Source organism: Takifugu rubripes, chromosome 12, assembly GCF_901000725.2.
Source record: "Takifugu rubripes chromosome 12, fTakRub1.2, whole genome shotgun sequence".
Taxonomy (NCBI): Eukaryota; Metazoa; Chordata; class Actinopteri; order Tetraodontiformes; family Tetraodontidae; genus Takifugu; species Takifugu rubripes.
The window spans coordinates 5,859,607-5,872,714 of NC_042296.1; the positions used below are offsets into that span (position 1 = coordinate 5,859,607).

Sequence of the window (13,108 nt, forward strand, 5' to 3'; positions counted from 1 at the left end):
TTGCCGGGGTAAACTCGAGCGCCGCTCATTCCAAATGCATATAAATTAGTCATGATGTAAGCTTTAATGGCCAATTGTGCAGCAGACTGTGTGTAACCCCGAGTGCATGCAAATGAATCAAAAACAATGAAAGCAAGACTTTATCTCCACTTATTACAGGGATGTGGGACGTGTAAACACACATCTAAATTAAAAAGTGTAAGAATAAATAAAAGTGATTTGTCATTTACGAGAGGCCCAGTTTCCTGCTGTTTTTAATTAGCGACTACCCGCTAATAACAAACTGGTTGTTTTGGTTTAACGGTCCAGAGTGTGTGAGTTGGCAGCTAATGGCGGGAACAGCACAGGAGCTGAATACCTGTTCTCAGCCCCGCCCTTCACGCCAGGATCAGTTATGGTGGTGCAACGGCGAACCCAATAAAGTCCAGAGGTTGTTGTTGTAGAGTTGTTGCAGCAGTTCGGCGCCGACGGAAGCGAACCTGGGTCATATTTATCGGAATATCCCGCTGTTGTAAATTTAAAAAATGCTGTTATTTGTTTAACCTGGCGACGTATTTCCACATGGGCCAGACACGGTTAAGCTAGCTGCCACCATCGGACCATCATCTTAACATGTGACAGCCAGACTGTCACACATTAACAGGGGTAGCTCTCCTGCTCAACAATCTGTGACCCCCCCCCCCCATCCCTGATGTGCAGAAAGGTGAAAAGTGTCTCCAGTGGTGATTAGCACCCCTTTCACATGAGAACCTTGCCGTGATGAACAGCAGAGTTTGACACAGATGCATCTTAACAGCGCAGGCAAAGTGCTGGGCCTCTCTATCAGATTGCGTTGCTTTATTTAGGCCCTTATGAAATGTTGATGCAACAGCTACGATCGCTGGGATGAGAACAGCGAGGAGTGGGAGTGGTGGGATTTGGCCCGCAGCGCTGGGTGGCTTCACTGAGAGTCACAGCATCCGCCGCGCTCTCGCACGCTCAATGATTTCGCCGCGGAAGGAAACAGACACACATTATGTAACCGAAAGGCGCCGTTTATTTACGTACTTCGGCATTTCTCTCGTCATGTTTACCAGAGGGCCAAAAGATTACAGGTAGAGGGTAAATAAAAGGCTGGAGACAATAGTGTAAAGCACTAATTCACACACAACAATGGTCACATGACCACACATTTCATAAAAGGCTGCAGCAGACGGAATGTCAGGTCTGGAAAGTGGGTGTGGATACATTTTCCATGCATGGTTTACAATCAACGCCAGCATAATTTAACATGTTTATCTCTGAGACAACATATAATGGTGAGCTAACAATGTCATAACTGCGCAACTGAAATGATGGCGATCCCGGAGAGCATCATGCCCGTATACATCTCTATTTACATTGTCGAGCATGTTGGAATTGAATATTTAGATTCAATATTGAAATATGGGCTTGCGTATTATTATTCTTTTCTGATGTCTCATACCCACACACACCTCTCACAGACACCCAGTCAGCAGACCAACCCCCTGTCTGGCTGGGGAAAAAAGCAGGCTGTTTCCATAGAGACCTGTCTCCATGACAACAGTCATCCTATCCTCATCCCCTTTAAGTGTCTTGACTCTATTCCTCAACCCCCGATTCCTGACTCCAGTCTGTCATCTCACCCCATTTACACCCCACCAAGCCCCATTATCTTTCACTCTCTCTGTATAACACACACATGCACACACACACCCACACACAAATACACACACACGGTCGCAGTTCTGAGCCTTCATCTCTCAAGAGAGTAAAATTGAGAAAGATAAAGGGGGACAATTCCCAACATGTGCCTACTTTCTCGGACCCCAGAAAGTAATGAGAGCGGCTGCAAGCGCCCGCAGGGGGCAGGGATGGATCGCTGGCCGGGGTTAGAGGTGGGATGGAGAGATAAAGATTTGGATGGATGCAGGCTGCAGTTGTCTCTATAACACTCCTCCTGATCCCTTCAATAGTCATGAAAACCTAAATCTGGGCCAGGAAAACCGGACACTTAATGGGTGAGAAATGGCAAGGGGCATACATCTGCTGGAACTGTGGGCCAGTGGAGGCACGTTGGCAAGGGGAAGATGAATCAGGTCGCACAACGGCGCCTGATGATCTCTGGGGGAATGAAGAGGTAGAACAAATATCCTTCATGTCGGTGTTATAACCCGTGCATCGCCGTGTGTTCGCGGGGTTACCGCAACTAATTACCCAGCTCCGGTGCAGCACCCCCCATTCCCCCCCCCCCCCCCCCCCCCCCCCGGACACACGTGCGGGGAACCGTGGGACTTTCCTCCAGATGACAAGACCCGATAGACCGAAAGCAGGGCGAACAAACAGCCGTCGCTGCTGTCTTCCATTACATCACAGAAAAACAAAATGCTGGGACACATGCGTCCGCATGCACAGGCACAACACACAGAGAGGGTGGGAGTATCCTGACTTGTTGTGCTTGCAAAGCAGAATTAAAGGCAATGAAATACGACAACCCCTTGGCTCGGAAAGCAACTTTCCATTAAGCTGTGACATGGGAGTATTTTTATGAAAAAGTCTGCCTTGGCTGCCATCTTCTGCCACTTCCCATCTGTCTGCCTCATGGATGACTCCGAGGATGACAAAGTGGTGCAGAAAGTATGGAAAGCAAAAGGAGAGAAGGAAAACATTGGATTATGCATTCAAACTAATCCCCGGCCTCGGGATACGGCGAGGGTTCGACTCAGACTTTGGAGATAACGCAGAAGTTGCACCTGATGCATGTTGAGCAACAGGGAAATCAGACTACTGCTAAGAAACCCGGGGCCAAAAATTGCTGCCGAGATATCCGGAGATACCCCAATCCCACTCTGCACATATCATGTTTTCTGCTTTGTTTACTTTGAAGGCTACAAGAAAGCTACCATCTCAATTTTTTGTGCAGTTAGTAAAAGTTTGAAGCTGGAGGGGACAGACAGCTCTTTCCAGCTGGCTACCAGGGAGGGACTGGAATACAAATACAGTAGTTTCTGTAAATATGTGAGGAGACAGCATTTGATATAAATAAACACGTCTAACAGATACAGCAAAGATGAGGCTAAAGTCCCTACCGTACGAGCGGAAAGTCCCCCCATTTTAAAGTTTCTCGGTAAGTTATTGTGCTCAAAGGAGCATTACAAATATTGTGAAATCCTGCCTGTGCCAAATTTGTAAATGCAGCAAATGTTTTGAACTCTGTTTGTCCCAGCGCTGAATGTGTTTATTTGCGTACAGAGCCAGGAAGTGAGGTCCCATTACAAGCGGTCAGTCGAGACGTGCGTGGAGGCGCATGTTAATGTTAAGTGTGAACTGACAGCCTCTGATGTGTGTTTGGATTACCAGAAAAGGACGGTAATACCGATATCAGTGAGTTACCGGTAGCTTATCCCGAAATTTCCTGTTCGGAGGCTTTTATTACTGCTCGGATTGCGTGTTATAATGGCGTCATAAACACATGTATGGTCTGTACTTATATGTTTACCTTGGTGAGTTAAAAGCTTCCCAGTGCATTTAAAGGGCATGTTTATGTGGTCAGTGTTTGGTGTATACTGCCCGTCCTTGAGAGAGCTTGTGCTATTATTTGTGCATACGTGTGTGTGTGTGTGTGTGTGTGTGTGTGTTGTCCCAGTAGGTCACTTAAGGTAGCAAACCAAACAGTCTGCTCGTCTCTGTGGGATGAACCATCCTCAGGCCTAATCTTCGCTGCTCATGTCCGTGTTTACATAATTCATTCTTTGAATGCATTAATGCGAGCCCTTATGCACATTATGCAGTCATCCAGACTGGCTGCTCCCCGTGCTACATGCAGAGGCTGCTAATGGCCAAGCCGACTGGTTCATCGATGCAGCCAGGTATGATTCGCATCCGAATTAGCAGCGTGAGGCATGTCATCATAATGCTTTGGTTACTTTCTGCAGGGTAATTCCTTCCAGAAACACGTGGTGTTTAACGACGTCTCGGACTTCCCGGCAACCTTAAAACCCGCTCCCAGTCCCATCCTCTCAGATTCAAACAGCCAGCCTGGACTTGTTCTGCCCACTCCGCCTGTGATGACAAAGTAAGTTTAGGTTTCCTGTCTCCGAGGTCGGTGGCAGCGCTGCACCAACATCCTGGAATTCACACACACTCACTCCTACAGACACGCACAGTGACAGATGTAAACACTTCTGAATGTGCCCAACAGCTGGTCGCACGACCCCCAGTGACCGGGCCGCTATAAAAACATCAAAAAGAGCAAATGTTGCTAAAGGCATGGCTCAACTGCCGGTGGGTTGGTAGTTAAATTTCAGGCTATTGGTAGAAGGCAAACCGCTGTTTTTCCTCCACCTTATGTTCTTTTTGAATGCACCATCTGTTAACCAATCGGGAGCCGGTGCACAACAGCACCGGGGTGCTAGGGTGGGGGGGGGGGGCGCTTGCTGAGAGGGAAATGAGGTGCATTGTGGGATTGATGTTGTGGCAGGGTGGAGAGTTTGTCGGTGCCCTGTACCGGCCCTGTTCCCTGCTGTGGAACGCAGGTTAGGGATTAGGATTGATGGATGGGGGTGGAAGGGGATGGAGGAGCCCCGCTGAGGCACAGGGAGGGAGGACAGAGGAAGCAGCTGGGGCGAGCGAGGTGGAGGTAGGGGAGGAAAGAGAGGCACACCAGCATTTTGTTCAAACTTCCTGGAGAGGCAAACACAAATAAACAGTGCTGGACAGCTAACGGGAGGGGAGAGAGGGAGAGAAAGGAGAGGAAAGGTGAGGAGGTGGAGAAAAGCAGGGCCAGATCCAGGACAGGCAAAAAGACCGATGTCTCTTTATACTACAGTCGGCCCAGCTGTCTGTAGAACTGCTCTATTGTCCATGGGTTAACAACACCTTTAGCACAGCCTGGAGGGCTTTAGACCACTGGATCCATTAAAAGGAGCCTGAGTGGAGCTCAGGTGTAAGTAACGATGTTGCCCAGTTTTTATAGCATCAAATAACTACCTAAAAGCCAATGTCAAAAGAATACTGAAATACTATAAATCAGGAATACTATAAATCTGGACCCCTTTTAGGAACATAAAAGACTGTAAATCAGGCAAACCTATAGATGTTGGTACTAAAAAAAAACATTTGTAATGCTCTGTTGGCGTCCATTATAGCTGTTATGATAGCATGTGTCGGGATTTATCGGGATCACATATATCAGGGCACTTAAATCACTATAGGGTTGGGTCAAGAACCTGTTTTTCTGGACCCAATGGATCAGTTACAATCAGACAGCTATTATGGGTGGTTAAACTCCTTAGTATGAAACAAAACAGTATTTTAATCATAATAGTTGCATATTTCAGGTTTCAACCTGCAATTCAACTATCTCTGGAGGCAAAGTGAGAGAGTGTCTGGGCTGCAGAGGAAGTGTGGGGGGGGGGGGCGTTTGGCGGGAAGCTTGTTTAATGATGCAGCCTTGTTTCATTCTAGCACACACAAAAATGTGTGCACGTTAATGAAAGACAGTTTGTGACATTCAGCAGCATGAAAGCTGGCTTCCCCTTTCTTCCCACCTATGCTTGATCTTCCATTAATGGGATTTATTCCTGCCTCTCACACACCGGCTGACCCCGACCAGAACAAAAGACAGAAAATGACCCTTCTTCACTGGTGTGAAGAGTCAGTTCTGTGCAGCTTTGAGAACACTACCTCCTCCCTCTATTGGTTTTTTGTTTTTTTTCTGGCGATGGTGAGGTTGCATTTTACTTGATTAACTCTCTCTCCAGTTCTCACGCATGCACTGGTTGACTTGTGCAGATTAAACCAGCATCGTGTCAACAGGGTTAGGCTGCATGCTTATATATCCATTTAAGTGCAGGCCACCGGCTGCATAACAGTGACTCATCCCCAGCCTGCCGACGTCGCCCCCCTCCCTCTCTGCCCCCAAAGCCAGACTGATCAGGCTAAATCCAAGACTCATCAGTTGGATGCCCTGGATTCATCCCCAAGGATAAATATATACAATGTGTTTAACAGCTTAGCCGGACTGTGCTCATGCATACGCACACACATGAAGGCAGTGTGTGCATTTAGCTGCAGTAGCCGGAGCCACGGAGCCATGGTAAACAAGGCGGGAACAATCTGACCTCCATCGTCCCTATCTCCCTCTTTTACTGCTCTTGCCCTGACCCCAATTAGTAACATAAGAGCCTATAAATCAGGTAAAACCATACTAGCTAGCTACTGAAAAACATCGTTTCGCATGCTCTCAGGGCATATGTTATAGCTTGTATGGTCACAAATGAGAGTGCTGTTAGCATACGTCAGGTTTTGTCAGGGACGACGATAAATTTCGCATGAAGAACTTCAGGGGTTAGAGCTATTTGTATTTTCTCCTATAGCCCTGTATTAGTGCTCATGCTGAAACAGAGGCCCCCTGCCGTGAAAATGGTGATTAGATCCCCTACAGGCTTGTGAAACTGCTAAAAAATTCCATCACAACAGAGTTAAATCTCACAAGACAGACATAAGACGTATTATAGCTCTTTAGCAGATCCATATTGGACATGCATACTTAAATATCCGACAGCAGGGGCCCACTGGCTATCACGCGTTAGCAGTCAGGTGACCTGCAGAACGCCACACATCGAGCTTGCGCTTGACGAATAGATTCTGAATCGACATTCATAATCGATAAACTCGGATCCACACCTTGTTGAGAAGTTCTCACTCGGGAAAGGCTTTTTTGCATCACCCTTACAACTCAGGAACTTCAATTGTTCCTACCTCCTGTTGTGACGCTTCACTGCTTTTCACTTTTACCTACATTTATAATGAAAATGGAATCTAATTATGCTTCCATTTGACAACAGACGCTCTGACAGACCTCAAATGCGGCACGGCTCGTCTCTGAATGAGATGCCCAGTCGATACATCTCATCAGGAGGACTGAGGCCATTTGTAGCCCTACAAAAAGCCCCTGCCTATTCTCAACAGGCATCAACAGCGGTAGGTCTTGTTTGGAGCGAGACAGTGGCTATTGTCATTGAAGCACAGCAGAATAGACAGCCGATAATGACACAGGAAATGGAACCAAGCGCACTAAATGTCACACTCAGTCTCTGGGGTGCTGCACAATGCTTAGCCTGTTGAGGACCTGTTTAGAGCCAAGACAGAGACGGAGAGCTGGAAAGAGGACGACAGAAATAGAGGAACTAGCGGAAAAGACGGGGCAGTGATAAGTGAGCGTGCTGTGTGCACGTATGCGCATGCATTGATGCACAGATGTCTTGTCTGCTTCCATCTCCTGAGCCTCCCAGAGCCTCTAATTCATAGTGACCTCTCTATTGTCGGGGAGCAGATGAGCTGGGTCCGGTGCAGCGCTGAGTCCACTGGAGCTGTCTCTCTGTTTTCTACACTATTCCCCTGGCTGTCTCCCTTCATTCTCTTTTCAGTGCTTTGTTAGAGTAGAAGTGCCAAGAAACACACACACACACCCACACACACACACACACACACAGTCTCAAACCCTAGGGCAAAGAAAAAAAAGGAAGCACGGGTAGGGGTCCTCCTTTATTGCTCTGATCAAAACATTCATCCATCCTATCTGCTCCTCTCTCCTTCCCCTCTATTACACCCTCCTTATTAAATCATTCCCTCCCGTTTCTACTGGATCCATCCGCGGGTATTGCCTTGCCCCCAGACGGAGCAGGAAGCAGACTGACTCACACAAATCTCAATTTGCACATATATAGTACATTTCTCGCCCCCCCTTTTTTTCCCCTTCTTTCTTCGAGATCAATTAAATGAGAGGAGGAGGAGGGGGGGCGTGAAGAGGTTGTACGAAACAAGGGCCGACCTTGACACACATGCTGCAAGACACTGTCAAATTCGCGCTCGCCGCGTACAGTAGGCCAACTCTGATGCAATCCGACGGAAGTTGGTAGGCGACGCAGGAGAGGTTGGGAGGAGATTCGCAGCTTTTTTTCTTTTTTTTTTCCAAGTGGAAATGGGTCAGAGAGCTGGAATATGAATCCTGTGTGCTTTTACTGCTACTTGTCAGCGCTTCTGGTTATTTCTTGCAAATCGACGGGGGTCTCTATTGAGGACGTCTTGGGGAAAGTTAAAACGAGAGCAAAGGATGAAGCAGGGAGCAACGAGGTTGCTGAGGAGGCATAAAATAGTACTCGGGGGTCTCAGCAGTTGCGTTTGAGGAATTCAGTAATCCAATTACCTTGTAGAGAACATATACTACTTTAGGGTACAGCAGGCACAGATTGGAAGACACACACACACACACACACACATACTTCAAAGACACCCAGACCTCAGTGCAACATAATGGTACACTTGATCCCAACGCTCTTTAAAATGCATAAAAAACTGGGAGTTTTAACACAAACACAAAGACATAATAAATTCTGAATGCGATCAAAGATCGTCTTGGTTTAGTTCAGATGAGCCCATTAGTATTTTTAGTAGGAGGTCCAGTGCTTTGTTTGAAGAGAAAGAAGGAAAGAAAAAGAAACTGGGACGATAAATGAGCTCGATCAGCTGTCGGTGAAGTTAGCGCTGCAATGGTGTCTAAACATGTGTGTGATGTCTAAAGTGTTGGGGAAATTCCAAAAATGATCCAAATAGAGTTCAGCAGTTCTTCCTCTTGACCTCATCAGTTAAGTTGTTTTGACAGATACATCTGTTTCAGCAGACAAGTGGGGGGGTTCATCAGTCGGAGTCACTAAAAGGCTTTAAGCTCAACGCGAGCGCTGTAATTGTGCAGGACACCAAAGGAAACCTGCGGTCGTTGGGTTTGAGCTGAACCCTAAAACCTCCCGCCTCTTAATATGTTCAGCCTGTGTGTTTAATAATCTGACAGATTATCAAACACCAGCAATCCGTGAATCCAGATTACACTTTACATTATTTCAGTCATGTGTTCCGTGCTACCGACCAGATTAAGTGGTGGCCACGTTGTGGAGCAGTTGGTGTCATTTAATTCAAATGTGCACTTTGGAGGCCAGTTAGTCAGATTTATGTGTATGTTTAGGTTGTGTGCCCCCCCCCCCCCCCCCCCCCGCCCTCACTAGACAATATGTCTGTAATTAAGTTCTTTAGTACTTGTGAAAGGGCACCAGTGGCAGCCCAAATATTGCTCCAGTTCCAACTATGCAAGTGCCCGCATGCATGCTTGCTCCGCCCACTAACCCTTGACCTGTGTGCGGTTGGGACAGCTAGGTATCCCACAATGCATTTTGTCTCTGCCAGCAACAAGTATGAACTCCTGACGTTCCCAAGCATGGGCCTGCTAGCTTCATCCTCCTCCATGACCTTTCCTCATTTACCTCACGTTTGTCACCTGTGTCTAATTGTCTCCGCCCCCTTTCCTTGTGGAATCAAACTCTTTCTTCTTCTGGCCTTACCTATACAACTCCCAGCATTGTCGTACCTCCTGTTTGCTTATCTTGCGTGTTGGACATGTTTCCATAGTAACCAATTTAACTTTGTGATTTGGTTGCCTAAATTAGACTGATGGTTTTGCACCAATGCGAAAAATGTAATAAACATTGAGCGTCGTGATTCTGCTCTGGAGTCTATCTTTGGGTTTGATACTGACACGCTCAAGGTTTGTTTGTGTGTGTGTGTGTGTGTGTGTGTGTGTGTGTGTGTGTGTGTGTCCGACATTCCGTGATTCAATTTAGCGATGAAAGTTACAGTCCATTAACTGCATCCAACCATGTCTTTGGATGAGTTTGGTAATCAATTACAGACAAACAGCGACTTCCAAAAGCAAGTTCTTAATTGTTGCTGCTCTGGCTCTCGCTGTAATTACCACCACGTAAACAGGACTCAGCCTTTAGATTTTAGAGTTTCCAAGCAGGATCCGTCATTAACATTTATTTTGGCCTTTAAAAAATGGAGAAATGACCAGATTAGAGGTTGTTTTCGCAGAACATTCTAACGGGGTCGTTACAGCACGTACAGGCAGTCCAAACAAACCCTGCTGCAACGATCCAACAGCCTGACAAAGCCACAGAAAGCACTTCATCAATCCCAAAACCACCATCAGATCAGACCTAATCATCATTATTGACTGCCCGTAATTTGAGGTCAACAGAATGTTATATAAGCACATTGGCAGCCCGAGCAGATGCTCCATAGGCTGAAGCGCAGCTGCTCTCTGGGATTATCTCACTGCCCGCAAACACACAACCTCCTTGACCGACACGCGGCCCTCCAATCACGAGCGCGCTCACGGCCAGCTAAAGGGGAGGTGTCCGATGCGCCTAATCTCATCAAACGGGACAGATCGGTACGGCGAAGACGCATCTGTCCCACCTAAATAAATCACTCCCACACTGTTTCCCTGAGTCATAAGCGGAGTGATATCGACTCCGGAGGAGTGTGCGAGTGCCCATGCGCAGGAACGGAGGGGGGTCAATAAAAATGGCATTGATGGATCCCTTTAACATATGCTCTTGAATCACTAAGCACCAAAGATATGCACACGCACGCAATCTATATTCACAACCGGATTTAGAGTCGATTGGGTTTGATCGTGTGATGCAATCAGAACACATTATTTTTAATCCTGGAGGCAATCACAGTCCCGCTGATTGGAACCTTGTTGTTTCCTTACGTGCTCTAACCCCAGAGGCTCAGCTCAATCTATATCTATCAGCGTGACAGAATTATCCAGCATATTTACCAAATGTTCGCCCACATCGCAGCTCTATATGGGCTGGGCGCAACAAAATACTGGGATTGAGAAAATCTCTAGTCTTATAGAGCCCAATCCCATACATCTCGGTCAAAAACAAGCCGGTGTGTGCCAGCAATTCCTATTAAGCTGAGTGTTCCCATATAGGAAGAGCGGGGATTTAGGAACATAAGGGATTTTAAAGATGGTGGTATTTAGTGTAAAAAAGGCCTAAAGTGCCATAAATATTCTATTAATCTGAGGGTGAGGTGTATTAGACACATTAAACTTTCATTGGGGAATTTCAGTTTAATTCGGATGCTTTTGTGAGAAAAGCCCCCCGAGAGTCAACAAAATTGCACCATTTCATTAAAGCTGAAATGAGCATCCTGATTATTTCCTGGTGACTTGTCATTATGACATGTTATGAAGTGGGACACGGCCCACTGACGCGGGAGCAGGAGCTCCCTCATTGGGTGGCGGGCGGTGAATGGGGTCATGGGATGTGTCGCAGATGGTGCAGACGGGGTGCGGTGACCCCCTCTCCTCTTCCTCCGCCCGAGCCCCGTACCCCCTGTGACATCCTGGCGCGGCTCGAGCTCCTGTGAAGTGGCAATTACACTGCGCCCTAAAATAAAACTTTAATGGGCCGCGCCGCGCCGATGTTTACTATTTAATCAGATGGGAAGACGAATTCTCTCAGTTTAGCTTCAGATGTCGGATATATTTCAGGATTTACACTGCAAAAGGATCTATTTGATTTATTGTGTGCGTTCACATTCGGTAGAATGAACCCCCCTGCCCACCCACGCACACACACACACACACACAGACACACACACACCACCTCACAGTGTCTGTCTAATTTCATCAGAACAAACCTGCCCCGGCGTCCCAGAGTGCCCCCTAGCATGGGCTTTGGTACAAACCTCTACACTTTGATCCCAAATGTCAAATTTTTATTTCCCCTCGTTAGACAATTTAACTTTTTCAATTAAAGGAGGGGGGCCTGTGGGCAGGAGCGAGTCATTACTTTACAACCGAAACTCTGTTGTAACTGTGATTAAAAACAACCATGATGCACACTGGGAATATTTCTGAACATTCCATAAATCATTTTCTGGCTCCTGAACATCATGTGGCAAGTAATAAATTATTTTTTTTGGGGGGGGGTACTGAACTTTAGAAGTTTGTAGTTTCTAAACCTTGAATTTCTCACCTCATATTCATTCTTATTGGTCACAGCCCATCAACCCCCGACCCCATTTCCTTCCCTCCCAGTTTGGCACCATCTGCTGGGGTTCCACCAGGATGGGTTTCTGAAGAGTGAGAACTCATTGTGGTTCCTGCACTGACCTCTGTCAACCCCCCCCCCCCCCCCCCCCCCCCCCAAACCCTCTGACTGTAAAATGGTTAATTCGGATAAAAAAAGGCCAGATTTTTAATTCAAAGAGAGGATTTTCCCAGTTATGGTTTAATAATGATGATTGAGGGGCCAAGGGACATTCATTCCTGCATCAATCAGCCCCCCCACCCCCCCAAACATGCTTTTCGGATCACTTTGATTAGCGTAGTCAGAAAACCGCCCGACAGCGCGGCAGATTTTAATCGCGATTCATTGACATTCTCATCAGAATCAAACGTCATTAAAAACGCTGTCCAATAAGCGGTTTCCACAGATAAAAACACGCCAATGACAGCAATCAATTTTCCAATAACCACGAGATCCATCAAACCGCGCCAGATCCATCACGTCGCAGCCGCTGACACGCTGATAAATGACTTTTAATAAAAGAGAAACACTCGCAGGCTGACGCGTTTGCCCCCCCCCAGCTCGCCAATCATTTCCCCTAGATTCCAAAGCTTTGCCGTCTCTTCTTTCATCCCCCCCCCACAAAAGGAAAAAAAAAATCTGTCCCCGGGTCGCCTGCAGAGCTAAACCCTCGTCATGATCCCGTCACGCTTCCCCGCTCGCTCGCTTTTTCGACACTCAGTGGAAAATGTTGATCTGATTATGGCGTTGGGTCCGCTCCAAACAAACCAGTCCAGCAGGATGTGAACTCACTGTTTAACATCCTGCTACAACACCCCCCCCCCCCCCCTCCCCTTTCTTTTTTTTTTTTTTTTTTTTTCTTTCTTCATCAAATAAAGTGCTCTTCAAAAGCATAATGAATAATATTTGGATGTCGTCTGCTTATTGTTAAGCATAAGAACCTTAGCTGGAAACATAACCTAGCTAACATCAAAACTCCAGGGACTTGATGATAAGTCACTAATCCTCTGTTTAGGTCTGTGCCTTCAATCTGTGTGTGTGTGTGTGTGTGTGTGTGTGTGTGTGCGTGTGTGTGTGTGTGTATGTGTGTGTGTGTGTGACTGCCAGAATTTGAGTCACACTGCCTGAACCTGAAGTAAATTTACAGGAAAACACACACACAC

General features: G+C 46.8%; 1 long non-coding RNA gene across 1 annotated transcript in view; it reads left to right on the forward strand.

Annotated features, from left to right (window-relative positions):
• Positions 1 to 2,725: 2,725 nt before the first annotated feature.
• LOC115251859 (uncharacterized) overlaps positions 2,726 to 13,108 on the forward strand; it is a 34,336-nt gene continuing 23,953 nt past the window's right edge. The window contains exons 1-3 of the long non-coding RNA XR_003890378.1: positions 2,726 to 3,384; positions 3,792 to 3,869; positions 3,936 to 4,075. This is a non-coding gene — a long non-coding RNA (uncharacterized lncRNA). The remainder of the gene's footprint in view (positions 3,385 to 3,791; positions 3,870 to 3,935; positions 4,076 to 13,108) is intronic.